The following is an 8,599-nucleotide window of genomic DNA, read 5'->3' as shown; positions in this document are numbered from 1 at the left end:
CGTAGTTCCCTAGAGAGACTTATTAGTCATCTACTCAGGGCGTAGGACTCCATAAACATTTATTTGTACTTGTCTGCATGCATGAATAGGGCTATTACTGCTATACATGCTTATTATGATTTGGTGACATGTTATTGTCTGCTTATTAGCATGTTTGAGTTTTCTTGCTAAGCTTCGACTCACGGGTGCTATGTGGTGGAGGTAAAGGTAAAAGAAAGTTGGGGTTTGGTGCAGGCATGAGACGATCCTAGGAAGCAAGTTAGCAGTTCGGTCATAATGGGGTTAATTACCAGGCTTGGGGTGAGCATTGGGGTAATTTGGTGCTTAGTACATTACTGGGAATGAGCAGGTAATGGGAAATGATTTAATAATTATTTGAGGATATTGGGAGTAACGAAAATTGGAGGACGTTAATTATGATTAACGGGGTAGGTGGAAATGAAAAAATTGTCCTTGGGTGGCTTTGAGGAAGTAGAATGGTCCTAGGGGCATTTTGGTCATTTAGGCTTTAGATATACTTAACCAAGGTTGGCTGTAGAAGGAACCAACGCAAAAAAATAGAGTTTTTCCTCTTCTCTCTCTCTCGATCACATCTTCTTCTCTCTCACTAGATTGAATTTTTGAGACAATACTAGAAGCTTAAATGTAACGCCCTAAACTCCAGGGATCGTTACAGTGTGCATTTTAAACAGTGCCAAACTCGCTAATCGAGTCATTTGGCCATAATCGTGTAATTAAATGTGATTAGTGGTTTAGGGTTAAAATTTTTGGTTAAGATACAACATTTCACTAAAATGTTTACTGCATACATTGGGATCCCAAAATATAGTTTAAAGGTGAATTACAAGAAAATATTTACAACCAGCCGACCTAAGCTGCAAAATAGGGTTTAACCCTAGTTCCTCTTTAAACCCTTGGCTGTGGCAGTTGAGCAGCCGCATATGTTCACATCGTCACCTAAGCTCTCTAACTCAAGGATGGTCCAGCTTTCTTTTGCCTTTATCTGCACCACATAGCACCCGTGAGCCGAAGCTCAGCAATAAAACTCAATATGCTCATGAACAGTAATAACATGTTACTAAATCATAACAGGCATGCCTAGCAATAATAGCCCTATTCATGCATGCAAATAAGTCCAGATAATGATGGTGGATCCTACCCTCCTATATGGATGACTATCAAGTCAATTCTAATTAGATGAGTGATTAACACTTTGAGATTCTGATATTCATCCTGGGGTGTTTAGCCCTAATCAAATGAGTAATTAACACTTGAGATTTTGATAATCATGCTGGGGCGTGTAGCCCTAATCAAATGATTGACTGATGAGTAAGTCACTAACTTAAACCAGATGAGTGACTATGGAGTCACAAACTTGAATCAGATGAGTGACTGATGAGTAAGTCACTAACTTAATCCAGATGAGTGACTATAGAGTCACAAACTTGAATCAGATGAGTGACTGATGAGTGAGTCACTAACTTGGGCTCTGCACCCTTAGCCATGTGACGATGCAGTCACCTAGGCCTTCTGGCCCTGGCTCTAAGTAACTAGCCATTTGGCTAGAAAAGCGCTTTTATTTTTCATCGAACTTGAGATCGGTCAAGAATTAATGCTCATGATGATTCATTCAATGCTTATGTCGATTAAATCTAATCTTTTCGGCTTGCGTTAAACACGCTAATACTGTTCTTGACTCATACGTCAATTCTATACGACCAGTGCTTAATACTACTGTTGAACTTGACTAATGAGTCACAGCTTCACAGTCAATACTAACATCATTGCCGATTCTGACTATGGAGTCAGTTCCACTCACAAGTAAGCAATACATCCAGGCATATATCATATGTCAAATATCCAAATGTAGGGCATTCATCATGCTTACTTAACAGTCACCAGCATAATTATGATCATGCACATTTACAGAGACTCAAGCTCTGATCAATCTCATATTCAATATTCATGTCATGCCCTAATCACATGTTTCTCATGCATCACATACTGGGTGAAATTTTCTTACCTCTGGTTCGAGCAAGAAATAATAAATGAACAACCCTTGAGAACGATCAATCATTTGATCCCTTAGAGGTCACCTAGTCATAACCAAATATAACTCCCGTCAATGAAAATGAGCAATAAAAGTTCATGACCTAAACCTCACTCTCGGGACCTAGAATCGTACCTAAACGGTTAGTAGATTCGATCCCAAGCCTTAAGAATTGAAACTCCTAGCCAAAAACCCTCAAAAGTGCCCAAAATAGTACCCTGGAAAAATAGGGTAGCGCTGCCCCCTAGCGCCCCAGCGCAACAACCAGAGCTGACTGGCCCTGGACAGCGTTGTAGCGCCCTCCCTTGGGCGCTATAGCGCTAGGACCAGGCTGAATCAGCCCTGGTTCTTCCTCCTTCGAGTTTTCCACTTCCAAGCTTCAAAACATGATCCCAAACTCCCAAATGAACCCAAATATCTACTCTACAATTCCTAGGCATCAAAACCTAATCAACCTTTTCCAAAAACTCCCATCAATTCTCAACTATCCAACTCAAAATTCAAAATGAAAACAGAGCAAAACCATAGTTTTCCATGGCTAGAAACTTACTTCAAGCTCAAAATCACACCCTCTTCAATGGTAGAACATAACCCTAGACCATCAAGGCTCAACTCCCTAGCTTGGTTCCTCAAATGGAGTTTCAAAATTCAAAGAAAAAATAAGGGAAAATGATGATCGGGAGAGGAAGAAGATGATGCTCTGTTTTGGTTTCTATGTTCTACAGCCTTCTCAAGTGATATATATCTTAAGGTCAAAAGACCAAAATGCCCCTAGGTCATTTAAAGTCCTCTTAAGGCTACCAAGGGTAAAACCGTCCTTTCTCTTCTAATCTCGTTAATCATAATTAATGCCCTCCAATTCCTGTTATTCCCAATATTCTCAAATGCTAATAAATCATATCCCATTACCCTTTAATTCTTGGTAATGTACTAATCCTCAAATTACCCCGAGCCCCGAAATTAACCCCGCTATGACCAAACTGATAACTTGCATTCAAAGATCATCTCATGTCGAATGGCTCGAACAAATCCACATTATGATGTGGTCTTACTCATAATTCACCAACATGCATGAAAATATACAAATATACCATCAACGAGCCAAATTACCAAAATGCCCTTATAATGAAAAGTGGACCCATATGCATGCATTTATCATCATATAATAATATAATTCATATAAACATGCATATAATCATTTAATAGCATAATAAATAAATTTTGGCCCTCCCAACCTCCTAATCAAAGTCTTAAGCCTTATTAGAAAATTTGGGTCATTACAACTATCCCCTCCTTACAAAAATTTCATCCTCGAAATTTATCTAAACTGCCCGGAATATAAATTTCGCACAACTGATTCCAGCTCCCAGGTCGCTCCCCCAATCTCACTATTTATGTATCATACCTTAACCAAAGGTATAGCTTTGTTCTTCCGAACTCTATTCTTTCTGTCTCATATCTGGACTGGCTATTCCTTATAGGATAACTTAGCCTCAATCTTCAGATTCTCATTACTCAACTCATGAGTCTCTTCTAACCCATGTCCTCAACATGGAAATATAAAATACACTGTATACAGCTGACAGTGCCAAAGATAAGGCCAATCCAAAAGCAATCTGACCGATCCTACCCAAGATTCAAACAGTCCTTACTAATCTAGAGCTCAACTTGCTCTTATCTCCTCATCCCTTTCCATGGTGATACTTTAAGGAAGATACAATCTTCTACTTGGAACTCCATGTTCCTTCATCTCAAATCAACATAACTTTTTTCCATTTACTCTGAAAAGTGAGCATCCAAGCTTTAACCTTTTCAATAACCTCAATGGTCCCCTGAACTACCTCATAATCCAATTATAACATCTCACCCATCTCATTCCAATGAATGGGTGATATACATTCTCTATATACCTCATCTCATAAAGTGCCCTTCCAATAGCTGAATAACTCTCTCTAATTTACCATCAGTCTGAGGATAATGAACTGTACTAAATTCCAACTGTATACTCATCACCTTCCTTAACCCTCCCAAGACCTAGAAGTAATAATAGAGTCTTCATTTGATAAGATAGACCTTGAATTTCATGAAGGCATACTCTCTCTCTCTCACATAGAAATATGTATACTGATCAGCTGTGTTACTTATCCTTACTGATAGAAGTGAACTCACTTTAAATACTGGTCCATAATGACCCAATTCCAATCACGCTGACCCACTATCCTGGGTAGTCCCACCGCGAAACCCATCGCAATGTTTCCTTATTTCCATTATAGAATACTCAAAGGCTGCAATGGCCTTACTGATTTCTGATACTCTATCTTGACTGGCTAACGGGTTGAGAACTTTGCCACATATTCTGTCACGTCCCTCTCCATCCAAGGCCACCAATATAAAGCTTTTAGATTCTATTGCATCTTCCATGATGCATTGATGAAGAGAAAAAGAGAGTAGTATGAGATTCATCCAGAATCTCTCATTTAATCCTAGTGTCCATCGGATTCCAAATCCGATCTCTATATCTCAATAAATCCATACCTGACACTGTATAATCCTTAGCCATCCAGCTAAGACTTTCCCCTCAATCTTCCTATTTGTGGTTCACTTAACTGTTTTCCCTTTGATCTTCTCTACAAGAGTAACTCAAATACAATGTTGGCCCACCAACAACTCTACTCTAGTTCTGGTCAAATCCTTTAACTAACATGATGCATATGCAATCACTTTTCCCTATCACTGAGGTGTCATAACAACCTGCAAATTGATTCTGATCTGTAAGAAGACTCAGAACTCTTTCCCAAAACACATATAATATCCTGCCCATCCAAGGAAACTCCTGCCCCTAAAGCGTTGCTTGACCTTGGCAAATCTCCGTAGAGAATAAACCACAACACCGTCGATCAAGACGATCACAAATCCAATTCAGATAATCTCATAATACTATGTTTATCTAATCCATAAAAACAACTCAGCACTCTCAGTGCCCTTATCTAATATAATAGTCAGTCTTCTGCTTATCCTTATCCCTGATCTTTAGCTGGTACTAACCAGAACAAAGATCCACCTTGGAGAATACCATCTTACTCAATAACTAAACCTTTAATTCTTACAACTCTGCTGAAGCCGTTCAATACAGTGTCCTAGACCTAATTCCATTCCTGGCACCAATCCAATCACCATTTATCTTTTTATGTAAAGGTAATCCTGACAAATCCCCTGGAAATCCATCCAGAAACTCATAGACTACTCCAGTTTGTCCTAGTCTCACTGGCACAACCTAAGTGGTATCCACCACACTAGCTAGGAGTTTTATGCATCCTCCTGCAATAGATCTCTAGCTCTAAATACAGATGTCATAAGCATACAAAATCCATGCACCGTGCCAACTACCACAAGGGTTTCCCACTCTCAAACCCAAGAGTTATTATCCTTTCCTTGCAATTTAGCATTGCCCCACACTTGGTTAACCAATCCAAATCCAGGATCATACTGAAGTCAGTCATAACCAACCCTATCAAAACTACTAATGAGTCCTTTCCATCATAATCTATCTCATCTCTTAAATTCACCAATACAATATCACATTCCCATCACAACATAACCATGCAATCTGCATAACAAGTCTATGCTTCTCTAGATGCAACAAACAAAGAACAAAATGGCACCAAACTAGTCAGCACAATACAAGAATCAGAACTAGAAAGCTGACTTGCCACCCCTGAGGAACCAGCCTCAGTCTTAGTCTCCGAATCTGACTCCATCGGAGCGAACACTCAAGCCAAAGTCAAGTTGTCCACCACATTTTGCTTATCCTTCCTTCACATTGGGCAATCTTTCTAGAAACGCCCAACCATTTCACATAAGAAACATGTCTTTACTCGACATTCTCCCAGATGACGCCTCTTACACCGAGTGCATTCTGGGTAGACTTTCCACTCCTTGTTCTTGCTTGATCCAATAAATTGAGGTATCAATATCTGAGCTCCATGCTCTCCAGCACTCTCCTTCTTAATTTGATTTCCCGTGCTCTCAACAGCAAGAGCCTTCCCTACCACCTGAGCGTAGGTAGAGATTTCATGCACTGGGAAACTCTAATGCCCTGAGCTATTCTGGGATTCAATCCCTGAATAAACATTTCCTTCCGAGCTACATCTGTGGGTACCATGTCAAAAGCAAACTTGGACAACCCATCAAATCTATTAACATACTCAGTTACTGTTGCATTTCCTTGAACGAGGTTTAGAAACTCATTCATCTTAGCAGTCTTGGCTGCATCATAGTAATATCTTTCATTGAACAGCTGCCTAAATTCTTTCCAGTCCATCAAAGATGTATCTCGTGTCTGGGATACTACTTCCCACCATGTCCGGGCATCATCCCGCAATACATATGTAGCACAGATCACCCTATCGTGACCTACCAGCCCCATACTGTCGAGGATGGAACTGATCAAGCCCATCCATTGCTCAGCTCTGAATGGATCTAGGCCTCCTTCAAAGACTAGAGGGTAATACTCCTGGAATCTTCCACAAAGGAATTCCTATCTGTTCTCAACCTTAGGCTGAGCCAATACTGGTGCCACTTTTGGCATAGCAAAGGAAGAGGTGTTCCCCAACAGGTTTTGCTGTTGCTTCAAACACCCAATCTCTTCCTCTTGCCTCTGCAATCTTAATTGCACATCTATAAACATTTGTTGAAAATTCGAAGGGGCATATGAAGAACTCAAACCCTGGCTGTAATCCCCAGCCCCGGTATAACCACCACCATGTCTCATTATCTGCCTTGGATACATACCTGCTGATTGAATCTGCAGTCAATAACTTGACCCATCAAACATGATGAGCATATCAAGAGCTTTCCCCACGGGAACAATCTTACCACACTACATTCACAAACCACTGCAGTGGTAAACACATGCCCATAGCATTTATTCATCAATTCATAATCCCTGCTCTTCCAACATACCTACCATGCCTCCAACTCCAGCAAGCAAATATCACATTTATATATATTCATGGAGCAGGTAATCATATAGTCAAGAGCTAGTAACTATCAGAATCTCATGGTCCCTAGTACAATATGTAAGTAACGCATTTACATTCTATTTAAGCAGTTAAGCACATAACTACAGAAATAGTTACCATTGCCTGAGTGAAGCTATCTTTAGTGACGAGTGTACATGCCCAACTTGTCTTCAGGAACCCTTAACCTTGGCTCGCTTTGATACCAAGTTGTAACGCTCTAAACTCCAGGGACTGTTACGGTGTGCATTTTAAACAGTGCTAAACTCGCTAATCGAGTCGTTTGGCCATAATCGGGTAACTAAGTATGATTAGCAGTTTAGGGTTAAAAATTTTGGTTAAGATACAACGTTTCACTAAAATGTTTACTGTATACATTGGGATCCAAAAATATAGTTTAAAGGTTAATTACAAGAAAATATTTACAACCAACCGACCTAAGCGGCAAAATAGGGTTTAACCTTAGTTCCTTTTTAAACCCTCGGGCATGGCGGTCGAGTAGTCGCATATGTACACATCATCACCTAAGCTCTCCAACTCAAGGATGGTCCAAATTTCTTTTGCTTTAACCTGCACCACATAACAATCGTGAGCCGAAGCTCAGCAATAAAACTCAATATGCTCATGAACAGTAATAACATGTTACTAAATCATAACAGGCATGCCTAGCAATAATAGCCCTATCATGCATGCAAATAAGTCCAGATAATGATGGTGGATCCTGCCCTCCTGTATGGATGACTATCAAGTCAATCCTAATTAGATGAGTGATTAACACTTTGAGATTCTGATATTTATCCTGGGGCATGTAGCCCTAATCAGATGAGTGATTAACACTTGAGATTCTGATAATCATGTTGGGGCGTGTAGCCCTAATCAGATGAGTGACTGATGAGTAAGTCACTAACTTAAACCAGATGAGTGACTATGGAGTCACAAACTTGAATCAGATGAGTGACTGATGAGTAAGTCACTAACTTAAACCAGATAAGTGACTATGGAGTCACAAACTTGAATCAGATGAATGATTGATGAGTCATTAACTTGGGCTCCGCACCCTTAGCCATGTGGCGATGCAGTCACCTGGGCCTTCTGGCCCTAGCTCTAAGTAACTAGCCATTTGGCTAGACAAGCACTTTTAGTTTTCATTGAACTTGAGGTCGGTCAAACATTAATGCTCATGATGATTCATTCAATGCTTATGTCGATTAGATCTAATCTTTTTGGCTTGCATTAAACACGCTAATACCATTCTTGACTCATACGCCAATTCTATACGACCAGTGCTCAGTACTACTGTTGAACTTGACTAATGATTCACAGCTTCACAGTCAATACTAACACCATTGCCGATTCTAACTATGGAGTCAGTTCCACTCACAAGTAAGCAATGCATCCAGGCATATATCATATGTAAAATATCCAAATGTAGGGCATTCATCATGCTTACTTAACAGTCACTAGCATAATTATGATCATGCACATTTACAAGACTCAAGCTCTGATCAATCTCATATTCAATATTCATGTC

The sequence above is a fragment of the Humulus lupulus genome, chromosome X (assembly GCF_963169125.1).
Source record: "Humulus lupulus chromosome X, drHumLupu1.1, whole genome shotgun sequence".
In the NCBI taxonomy this organism is placed as follows: domain Eukaryota; kingdom Viridiplantae; phylum Streptophyta; class Magnoliopsida; order Rosales; family Cannabaceae; genus Humulus; species Humulus lupulus.
Note: the sequence above shows the minus strand (reverse complement) of the source record.